General features: G+C 37.3%; 1 protein-coding gene across 14 annotated transcripts in view; it reads left to right on the plus strand.

Moving 5' to 3' along the window:
* The window catches only part of LOC144301134 (uncharacterized), a 286,282-nt gene that overhangs the window by 162,918 nt on the left and 110,947 nt on the right, over positions 1-12,417 (plus strand). For 2 of the 14 annotated variants that reach the window (XR_013367881.1, XM_077877707.1), the window contains one exon: positions 2,425-2,546. The exons of the other annotated variants lie outside the window; for them this stretch is intronic. The gene's annotated coding sequence lies outside the window, so the exon portion shown is untranslated. Of the gene's footprint in view, positions 1-2,424; positions 2,547-12,417 lie in introns of those variants that run through there. 14 annotated transcript variants of the gene reach the window in all.

Consider the following 12,417-nt stretch of genomic DNA (forward strand, 5'->3'; position numbering starts at 1 on the left):
TTGACGGGTTACTGGGAAGAAAAACAGCCATGTCTGCTATACCTCTGATAGTCTCGTGCAGATGAGCTTCTGCTTTGGAGGAATCTAAATATGAAGCAAATTATATTAATTCATTCGCATACTCATTTACTCATTAAGCAAATGTTGATTGAGTTATAATAATGGTCCTGATAGTACAAAGGCTAGATACAATCCCTTCCTTCAAACATATTATGGTCCAGTGAGAGGAAACAGACACATCGATGATTGCCATGCAATGGGGTACTACCCCCTGTGAGAGAGAAACAGGGTGCAGCTAAGGAAGCACAAAGAAACGGCAGGTGAACCCTCAGGAAGGAGGTAAGCAAAGACTTCCCAGATGAGATGCATGCTAAAGGGACACTTACACTTTACAATGCCAAAGGATGGATTTCAATATCAGCTCAATTAAAAGGTAGAAAATCTCAGAGCCTGTGTGCTTCTTATTAACTGCATGATCTTGGTCCAGTCTTCCTGAGCATTGGATTCCTTCCACTATTTTAAACCAAAATCATAGGGCAACAATAAAGATGAAATGATTTGGGGCACCTGGGTGGTTTAATAGGTTAAGTGTCCAACTCTTGGTTTTGGCTGGAGTCATGGTCTTAGAGTCATAAGATGGAGCCATGCCTTGGGCTCTGCAATTCAGTGGGGAGTCTGCTTGAGATTCTTTCCCTCTGCCCCCCATAATTCATGCTGTCACTAAAGTAAGAAAAATTCTTTAGAAAAAAGATCAAATGAGCTAGTAAGAAATGAAATCAATTTACACTAATAAGCACTAAATCATTGTTGATTGAACACATAACTAAATGCAGATTCTAGCGCTCTCTTCATTTCACAGCTAAAGACAATAAGGTTGATAAAGGTCAAGCACATTATTAATAGTCTCATAGCAGTGAAAGAACTGAGGTACCTAACCCAAGACATCTGACTCTAAAACCTACCCAAATTCATGCCTTCCCCACTTCCACTACAGGATTTAGAAAACATCAAAACTATAGATTACATTACACATTTTAAGTTTACACAATGCCTGTGAAGAAAATGTGTTGGTTCCCTAAAGTCATTAAATTAGGTAATTTGCCTTTCTCTACCTTCACTTCACATACAAAGGGTCTGATTGAAATAATGTAGTACTTCTTTTTTTTTTAATTTTTATTTATTTATGATAGTCACAGAGAGAGAGAGAGAGAGGCAGAGACACAGGCAGAGGGAGAAGCAGGCTCCATGCACCGGGAGCCCGACGTGGGATTCGATCCCGGTTCTCCAGGATCGCGCCCTGGGCCAAAGGCAGGCACCAAACCGCTGCGCCACCCAGGGATCCCTAATGTAGTACTTCTTGTGTTGAAAGTGTTATGAGACACAAGGAGTGCCTTATACATGATGCTCTCTTTACTGGAACTTTGACTTTTATGTGAAAGTATTTTGCTTTCTATAAATGCCCAGTCTATTTATAGGTATCAGTTATTCCTCTTTCCTTAAGAGCTTTCAAAAAGCCACTTAAAATAGTGTTTAATAAAATGTACAAATACCAAAACAGGACAAAACTCACTGACTAAAAATCCCAAAACAATGAAAACAAAGCTCAAACAAAGCTAAATATAATGACCAGAGGAAAAGTAAGAATTAAGCAATACTGAGTAATAATGATAGGACTGAGATAAAAACATTTAAAAGATATAAGATCATGAAATATAAAACTCATTAATGATCTTTCAGAGAACCAAAGCAAAAATGAAATGGGACATAGGACAGAGTTCTAATTGCATAATAAAAGGAACTGAAGCCAGATTTTCATTGTTTTATTAATTTTGAAATCACAGGAGTTTGTCATTTTGCTCTTTATGGAAGAGGCACTTAAGGTACCAAAGTAGAAGATTGGTAGGGTTACAGATATTTTAAAATGCGGGTGACCTACTTGCCATTCTTCTTGAAGAATAGTTTTAAAATAGGTAACAAGTCCATAAGTATGTTCAAGACCAATGTGGTTTGATACCAAAATTCGGAATGGCCATAGGAGCCTTTCTAGGAGCATATGCATTTTGTTGCTCTAGACAAGTGGGGATCTGTAATTGTACTAATTCTTTGACATCAAGAAGGTTCTAGCACTAATTAAGACTCTCCAGGCAGTTATCTTAGAGAATAAACCAATTACATAAAGGGGCGGGATCCTTCAGTCTTGCCTTTAATTGACAAAATATTGCTTCCAAACATCTTTTCCCAATGTTCCTGGGTATTTGAGAAACAAAACTTGTTTTTTGCTAGTTCCATTGAAATGAAGCAAGAAGAGAAATTACAGAAAACTCTGGTATATGATCAGGCCAGAATTGTTTTCAAATAGTACTTAATTTTACCATTCTGGACATTACTATCATTTTAAAATTCGTATCTACTCATTTTATTCAGAACTCTAAGTGGGTGACAGCCAATCACAATGTCTCTTCAAGGGAGACTGTTTTCTAGGAAGAAAAGCCCAAGAATGTTGTTATGTGTTTGTAAGTATACAGCTTCTATATTTTCTTAATGGAGCACTGGAATGTCATACCAATAAAAAAAGGAATGGAAATGAAATCCCTTTTTGTGTGAGTAATGGGAGAACTGGATACTGCAGAGACTTGGCAATGATCTTATCTGGCAATCAATTCCTGGAAGGGGGAGTTAAAGTAAGTCCACACATTCATTAAAATCACTGAACAAAAATCTCAGCTTCATATGAATAGACATAGCATTTCTCCTATTTTATTTTTCATATATTTATGAGGGGAAAAATCTCACTTCAACAGTTTCATCAGAGCATTTTTGACTTACAATTGGCATGCAAATGCCTGGCTAAATGGTTTAGCAGATTCATCACTATTCAGCACAGAGCACTCCTGAGAGAGGTAGAGAGAGCAAAATTACTGACCTCCCCCTTATTAAATCCACATAATCCAGAGGTAGAAACTGTCTTTAAATGAAAGGTCAGGTGTACGTATGAGTTGGGGGTGGGGGGTATTCATTGCCATTGATGTGGAGGTTAGGGCCCTGTGGCAAACCTTGGTGCTATTTTTCGTCTCTGCTTCTCCAGATCTGACCCTCAACCTCTTGTGATCTCAACATCTTACCCAAGTGTTTCTCAAACTCTATTTCAATTTCATAATAATAATGGATTATAGTTTCCTGAAGAATAGATTCTTGTTGTTTCATACCTGTAGCATTGGTTTTTCTTGCCACTAGACATGCACATCAGACAGGAAGACAGCTCTAGTAGTTAGCATAAATTCGTATTATACTGCAGTGTCTTGGAGTCCCACACATAAGTTCAGAGAGACTCCATTCACTCTTTTTCTATGTGGCTATCTTATATTGCATTTCCACCAGCTTTTAACATCCTAAGTAGAAACAAAACCCTCCATAATGTTTGTAAACTTACTCCATGAGATATTTAAAGTTTATTGTCGGGCAGCCCAGGTGGCTCAGCAATTTAGCATCTGCCTTCAGCCCAGGGCGTGATTCTGGAGTCCTGGAATCGAGTCCCACATCGGGTTCCCTGCATGGAGCCTGCTTCTCCCTCTGCCTGTGTCTCTGCCTCTCTCTGTGTGTCTCTCATGAGTAAATAAATAAAATCTTTTAAAAAAGGTTTATTTTTTAAAAATAAAAAAATAAAGTTTATTGTCAGAACACTTCAAATGTCAAGCAAAAAATACCATCGGCCTCCTTGTGAAAAAAGACATAGTGTTAGTCTTCAAAAGGCTTAAGAATGCATCTCTGCTATCATGGAGCTTACAGAATACAGGGGGCAACAAGACAATCATAACAAACTGATTCTACAAAATGGGGAATTTTTTGAAAAAAAAAGTGAACACCAATAAAAAATAAATTTATTATTAAAAAAAAAAACACAATGAGATACCACCTCACACCAGTGAGAATGGGGAAAATTAACAAGGCAGGAAACCACAAATGTTGGAGAGGATGTGGAGAAAGGGGAACTCTCCTGCACTGTTGGTGGGAATGTGAACTGGTGCAGCCACCCTGGAAAACTGTGTGGAGGTTCCACAAAATGGGGAATTAGGAAGTAAGAACTAACAGTACCTATCCATTTATTGATTCAAATGACACTAATTATTACTCCGTCCTGGCCACTGTGCTAGGTCCTACCACTACATTAACAAATAAAACACAGAAGACTCTTGCCTTCCTTTAACTCCCAGTAAAATGAGGGACCAAATATTAAATAATCAAACACATAATGCAGGATCAAATTCTTATGGAGGAATAGTCCAGACCACTATGAAAAACAAGGAGACTTAATTTATATTGGACTTTGAAGATATTCTGTATTTTGAATATTAATTAATCTATTCTGCAGATGTGAGCATTATTCTGAATAATGGAAATAAATGAAACAGAGAGGGGAAGGAGAGGGGGAACTTGGAAAGAAGATAAAGCTTGGACCCAAGGGAGACAGACATACTCTTGGTACATTTAAGAAACAGAAGAGAAATGTGACTGGAGTAAGCTCCAAAAGCAATTAAATGTGGCCGAAGTTAAGAGAGGGGAGATAGGCAGAGGTTTTATGAGAGAGATAAAACTTGGGTCTTGATGCTTCTATGGAAAGTATTCTTCCTGTGATAGGGAACAAGCTTGATCTTCTCTTACCCATGCTTTCTTTTGAGGTAACATTAGGGCTGGCAATAGTCTGTGGTCCTAACAAATTTCATCATTGTCATCCATTCTAGAGAAATCTTCAAAAAAGTCTCTCTTGGAAAAGCAAAATGTGAAACAGATTATATCAAAAAGTATCTTGGAGAAGGTCAGGTGTTTGCTTATAAATCTTCCTTTGCTTCCTACATAAAACAATATTCCAAACTATGTACCTTCAGATGCTCTTGTCCACTTCAGTATTTGTGTTTGGTTGAAAGAAAGGCCCATGGGGTTTGTTGAAGTTGACATTTGCAACATTCAATTTTTAAAGCTCTATGTAAGAATGCCACTAAGTTGATGCAAACTTATTTTCACTGGTCATCTGGACTGATGAATAAGAAATGCTTTACATGTGCTGATTTTTTTAGAGTTTTTTTTTTTTTTTTGTCTTTCCTGTAGAGAGACTACAAATATTGCTATCCATATCACAAGATTGTTCTTCCTAGAGTTCTTTGAAAGCAACTCTTTATTTTCAGGCATCAAAATCTCCTCAGAACTTCCTGGGAATGAAGGGTTTTTTGCATTTGAAACATTAGAATGAACTTTAAGATTTCATATTCAAATAGTTTGCAAGTTTGCCATTGGAAACACTTTTGCCTTGAGGAGACAAACATGTCATCCACTGTGCCCCTGAATTGGCCTGGATTAATTCTGAGCTTAAGCAATAATAAGCAATTTATCCTTTAATAACAAAACATGCACACATATACATGTGTGTATATATATATAAATACATGCATATGTCATTTATATTACACATATAATTATATAATATATAATAAGCAAGACCATAGCCCAAACATAGTTATAGGTATGTCAGCCTAGCTCCCTAGCACTCACAAATGATCACACCCATAGTGACATCCACATCATTCATCCCATGGGCAGACTCTTCCTTTTAAAAGACTTTCAAATGTTCGCTTTTGAATTTTCAATTCATCTTCTCCAAGAGTAAAGGTATTAATAGCTGTCATTTATTTAACAGTGTCAGACACGGGGCTGAGCACTTTACAATAATTTCACTTACTATTTGGAGTAACTCTATAACAAATATATATTATGATATTTCTATTTTTCATGTAAGTAAATTGAGGTTTATATAGATTACTTAGCTTGCCATCAAACACAGATGCACAATAAATTAATATTAGAAAACAGAATGATGACAGAACATAAGCTTTGAAATGTCTATGAAAAAGTTGGTGGGGCACCTGGGTGGTTCAGTAGCTGAGCGTCTGCCTTTGGCTCAGGTCATGATTCCGGGGTCCTGAGATCACGTTCTGCATTAGGCTTCTCACAGGGAGCCTATTTCTGCCTCTGCCTGTGGCTCTGCCACTCTCTCTGTGTGTCTCATGAATAAATAAAATATTTTTTAAAAAGAAAAAGTTGTTAATAATAGAGAAAAAGACCTGGATTTAGAGCCAGGAGGACTGAGTTTAAATCCAAATTACCCTAATTTTCATGTCTGCCTCTTATTCAATGATTTCAGCTACTTGGAGGTATAGTTTCCTTATCTTGGAAGAGAAGACAAAAGATTTATGAAAAATACACGGTATATTACTTGGTATTAAGGAAAGAAATCATTAACCTGAAGTTTAAAGTTGTACCAAAATTCAGATAAAAGGCCATAATGTTTTACCACATGGGTTTGTTTGGCTGTAATACAACATATTTTCATGAGTGACTAGCCATTTGTATCCTCCAAGTAATTAGGAAATCCTGTCTTTGATAACCCTGGCACCATAAGTTTCCAGTATTTTGGATGGACATGACTGTGTTTTGGAAATAATCACATGAAATATTGAGAGAGTTTATGGATGGCTCACATTCAATAGGTAATGATCTATATCTTTGGCTATGAGGTAGATGTACAGATACCCAGTAACTTACTTGTTATGCTTTGACTATGGGAAAAAATTAACACATCCAAAATTGACTACTGACAAACAAACCCTCTCAAGGGCTCTATGATTTCAAGGTAGGACTTGATTATCTTTGTATCACTTGTGTTCTCCTCTCTTAGGGAAAACTCTCCAAAGAAGATACATTTCCCCTTATGCCCATGATCCTTCTCTGGACTACTGCATAAAATTCTTGGGAGGTTCATTATTACACTGTTTCATGTGTGATTCTAATATCTCTAGGTACAATATCTACACTCTGAGGACTGGGTTTGTATCTTCCAATTTCATGTTTATTTCCTTACAGTGTACAAATACCCGCAGAACAAGACTGAAGGGCCCAGCTCCCCACTCTGTCCTGGGTTAGATTTCCTGGGTCAGAAGTGTTTGATTTGAATATTATTTTTCCTTCCTAACTTATATTCTATGATTCTGTGAATTCTCATATAAAAACACCTATGGATAATCTGCAGAAAAAAATGGCTCTCAGAATCTGAGATGCCTCTCAAATTGTAATGATGAACTATGAAATTTTGGAAACAGAACTTTTGGCTTTGAAAGAAATAAACTAGTGATAATATTTCATTAAAATAATATCTGTTTCTAAAGGCTACATTTTCTTATTCCAAACTCTGGGCATTTAAGTATCAAAGCCCAATAGCTTTTTTTGGATGTCCCATAGGTGACATTCACAATACAAATACACAGGTTTTCTTATTTTCTTTTTTCTTTTTTATTTTTTTTAATTTATTTTTTATTGGTGTTCAATTTACTAACATACAGAATAACCCCCAGTGCCCGTCACCCATTCACTCCCACCCCCCGCCCTCCTCCCCTTCTACCACCCCTAGTTCGTTTCCCAGAGTTAGCAGTCTTTACGTTCTGTATCCCTTTCTGATATTTCCCACACATTTCTTCTCCCTTCCCTTATATTCCCTTTCACTATTATTTATATTCCCCAAATGAATGAGAACATATAATGTTTGTCCTTCTCCGACTGACTTACTTCACTCAGCATAATACCCTCCAGTTCCATCCACGTTGAAGCAAATGGTGGGTATTTGTCATTTCTAATAGCTGAGTAATATTCCATTGTATACATAAACCACATCTTCTTTATCCATTCATCTTTTGTTGGACACCGAGGCTCCTTCCACAGTTTGGCTATTGTGGACATTGCTGCTAGAAACATCGGGGTGCAGGTGTCCCGGCGTTTCATTGCATCTGTATCTTTGGGGTAAATCCCCAACAGTGCAATTGCTGGGTCATAGGGCAGGTCTATTTTTAACTCTTTGAGGAACCTCCACACAGTTTTCCAGAGTGGCTGCACCAGTTCACATTCCCACCAACAGTGCAGGAGGGTTCCCTTTCCTCCGCATCCCCTCCAACATTTGTTGTTTCCTGCCTTGTTAATTTGCCCCATTCTCACTGGTGTGAGGTGGTATCTCATTGTGGTTTTGATTTGTATTTCTTATTTTCTTTTTTAATTTTATTTATATAATTAGAGGAGAGGAGATCCAGGAGGAGAGAGAGAGAGAGAGAGAGAGAGAGAACCTCAAAAAGACTTCATGCTGAGCACAAAGCCTGATGCAGGGCTTGATCCCAAGACCCCAAGATCATGATCTGAGCTGAAAAAAAGAGTCTGAAACCCAATCAAATGAGCCCCCCAGGTGCCCCACAAACATGCTGATTTTAAAATCTTCCCTGCCAAGCAACCACAAAGCTTCTGAACTGCATTTCTTAGCATCCTTCAGTGCAGTTTCCCAGATGATTTCCTAAGCAAATGGAGTACTTTGGCATTTGGCCTCTAACTAGTTCTTGATACCTACTGGTAAAACTGGCTTATAGGAAAAGCCCATACTAAAGATCCCTCAGTGTCTTTCCCATTCTGCATTTCTATCTCTTCTTTCCACTCTTCCCACTACAGCACATGCACAGGATCTACAATACAGACTGCTGACATTTGAATGGCTGGGACTCCACAGATGGCCCTATTTGAATTAAAGTGGTGTCTTGTCTTTTAACTCTCTCTGCGCTCCCTTTAATGCTTATAAAGGCTAAAAATTCAGATGATATTTGATTTCCTAGCCTACTTTGAGGTTAATTTGGATTTAGAGTAGGTCAATGAAGCCTGGAAGAAGGAAGACAGGATCCACCAAGAGAAAACAAGTGTGGCCGAAGGGGAGATGGGAGAGGTAGATGGAATACTTGCAGAAGAGATGCAGGAGGACATAGATTTCTTCCTGCCATGGAGTACAGATGCGTAGAAGGCCTGTGGCATGAGCAGCCAGTGTGTGACCTGTTGTGATCTGGAAAGCACAGGTAAGCATCACGGCCAATAAAATGAAAATGGTTAAGAAGCAAGTTGGAAGTTCATCAGTTACTGACACTGCTGTGATGTTTAATGAATACATCCTGGGTTCTTTTATATCTTAGTGACAAAAGAAACACATTTATTCTGAGCTATTTTGAATTAGCTAAAATTTTTCTGATTTAAGTCCAACATAGACTCTTTGGGGTTTTTCACTCCACTTGTCTTTTGTACCATATTTTAATTCACAACCATATTAAAAGGGAGATGATACATTCCCCTTACTTTCTAGCAGTTGGAGGAAATTTCTGATGTAATAAAATTGGACTGTGAAAAGTACATAGAATGACTAAATTTTAAACCATACATCAGAATTATTTATTCTGCAATTGTATAAAAATATGCAACTTTGATTAAGGTAGAAAAAATATCAAGGAAAATGTGAACACTAAGAAATTTTGAACAGGACTCCCCATGCCCCAGAACTAAGGGATATAAACATATCTTATTACAAAATAATAGTTCAGAATTAAGCTAGTGACACCCAAGGCTCACAGGACCCTGGTGTTTGAGGCAGGTAGACTATAAATTCTATAGCTGGTCCTCTGCAAGAGGCTGAGGGCAATAGAAATGTGGCTAAATAGGAAAGCATTATTCATTGTCTCCTGGCTCTTGTCAGCAGCACTCAAAGGTCTAGGGAACTGGAAACCCCATTAAATCCATAATAACCACGTTTCCAAATTGTGGCTTTTGTCTTGGTTTAGTTACCTATTTGCCACCAAGTCATCCCTTGCTAGTAGTATGGAAATTAGCTGAAATATGGTAACCACTTGCTTTCTTCAGGATCTTCCTCAGAATAAATTCATGCACAGCTCTCCTTCTATTTGAGGACTTGCGGGACTTAGAAAACAGCAAATTAGTTATCACGTATTAATATCTTGTTAACTAGGGAGCATTTTTTATTTTTTAAGTTTCTTTCTTTTCTTTTCTTTTTTTCTTTGAAAGTAGTGTTTGCCTCACATCTGCTGACTTCCAGGAAACTTCCTGTGATCCATCCTATATTCAGCCCATGTTGAATATACTGCTGTAGAGTAGTGATACCTTAAAAAAAGAAGGTTTTACTATTGAAATAAAATTAAAAAGTGAATTTTATTTCTGAGAACAAGCCTGGTTAAATGGAAATGAGGGGAATATAGTTATTAAATTGTTCTCCACAAATGCTCTGTGTCCCTTGGGCTGGGCTGCTGTTCTCGGTGGCAGGCCTCACTGCTTAATTGCTTTCATCAGCATGTCAGACTGAGGTTGAAAAACAAACAATGTGTTTCAGAATGTCTTCTCTTTTAATTAATTATGACAGCATAATTTGCTTCAATCTTAAACCATGTCAGAACTTGACAATATTTTTCTTGAAATCTTGAGAAGAACAAGTTTATAAAAGCATGGAATAAAAGTATGTCTCCTTGCACAACTTTTTTTAAATGAGATGTCCAAATGACTTTTGCAATTTTACTGAACTAGCTGTTATAAATATTAACTTTTTAAACTGACATAATTCTTATACTATCACTAATGAACTATGGAAAATGAGGTCTAAATGTTGAAATCATTTGGCAATTATTCAAATAGTTGGAGTATCTGCTCCTAGGAAGAATTATGAAAGGTGAAGTGTCAGTGTTGGATGGGAACATATTTTATACATTCATCAGTAATTGGGTAATCAGAAGAGTTATTTCTGATATTGGGAGTACTGAGAATTTTTCTACATAGAATTGAGTAAAGGCATTCAATTTAAAAATATTTATTAGGCCTTTACTATATTTATGAGAACCATCCTCTTGTTCTCACACACACTCAATCAGATATAAAACTGAAATTACAAATAGTTTCCTACTCAAGAATAAAAACACCTGGGAAGCCCAGGTGGCTCAGTGGTTTAGGGCCACCTTCAACCCAGGGCGTGATCCTGGAGACCCAGATCGAGTCCCTCGTCGGGCTCCTTGCATGGAGCCTGCTTCTCCCTCTGCCTATGTCTCTGCCTCTCGTTCTCTCCCCCCCCGCCCCGTGTGTGTATGTGTGTGTGTGTGTCGCTCATGAATAAATAAATAAAATCTTTAAAAAAAAGAATAAAAACACCTGCTGTCTACGGGGGCACCTAGCTCCAATGCACAAAGTTTGTAATACTCAAAACAATCCTGTAAAGAGCTATATAACAAGCCCATTTGACAGCCATGGTAAATGAGGACCAAGGAGTTTACAAATCATGCTCTGGAAGTTATTGAACCAGGATTCAGAGAGAAGTTTCTTAACTCTCAAGTGCAACAAACCGTGCACGGGCACACACACGCATACACACTCATACATATTCAGAGTGTGAGGACAATTACTATAGTGCTGGTGCTAATTGCAGGGGGGAAATGGAGAAAGTGCATTCTAATAGGAAAAATTCATGAAGGCGAAAGCTAGTGGTTTCATTAATATTATCCCACCAAATTCTGAGTTTTGGCAATTGTCACAAAGAACAGTTATGAGACATGACTGTAGGCTCCAAATAGAAAGTATGAAAACAAAGTTATGATGCACTCTCTGTGCCAGAGAGCTATAATAGAATCTAACCAAAGAACTCCAGTACAGACAGGACCAGCACACAATCCTATGCATATTTGCTTTAAAATACTGGTCTTACTTGAGCTTTACTTCATAAATATAAGAAATGACTTTAAATACACACTTTATAGTATACACTGGTCTTACCTCCCATTTGATTTTTAGAATGAATATGGTTAGCAGGAAATATATCATGCTCAACTTGGATCTTTAAAATCCAAATACCCAGGACAATGTAATCTTATTTTTATTTTTTAATGTACTATTTAAAGATATTTTATTGGGAGTGGGGTAAACTATATTAGGTTTGAAAAGTACAGTTGTAAAAGTAAATGTAGCATTAAAAATAAATAGCATCTATAAGAGTACCCAGCACATAATATGTGCTAACTAAATATTTGGTAGATGGTTAGATAAAGAAAAATGATAATGTATTAGACTATTGTTTTGTAGCATATGAACATTTGTTACACTACAAAATTTCATCTAGGGGAACCTGGATGGCTCAGTCAGTTAAACATCTAACTCTTGATTTCAGGTGAGGTCATGAGATCCAGCCCTGCGTCAGGCTCCACACTGGGCATGGAGCCTGCTTGGGATTCTCTCTCTTCCAATTGCTCTGCCCCTCTTCACCTCTAAAAAAATTAATCTAGCATTGGCTAAATGTCATCTTGAGATTTTATTTAAAAAATAACTGAAATGATGTTTCATTCTGGGAAAAACAGAGGGAAAAAAACCTTGCATTTGAATCATATACTAAAATACCACTTTTTATATACAACATAAAAATATTTCCAGTGGCCTGTTTCATTTTAGATTAAGACTGAACAAATAATTACTAGGAAATCCTTGAGTGATAACGAGTATTTCCTATTCCTCAAGGAATGGATGTGAAGA

Source organism: Canis aureus, chromosome 29 (assembly GCF_053574225.1).
Source record: "Canis aureus isolate CA01 chromosome 29, VMU_Caureus_v.1.0, whole genome shotgun sequence".
NCBI classification, from domain to species: domain Eukaryota; kingdom Metazoa; phylum Chordata; class Mammalia; order Carnivora; family Canidae; genus Canis; species Canis aureus.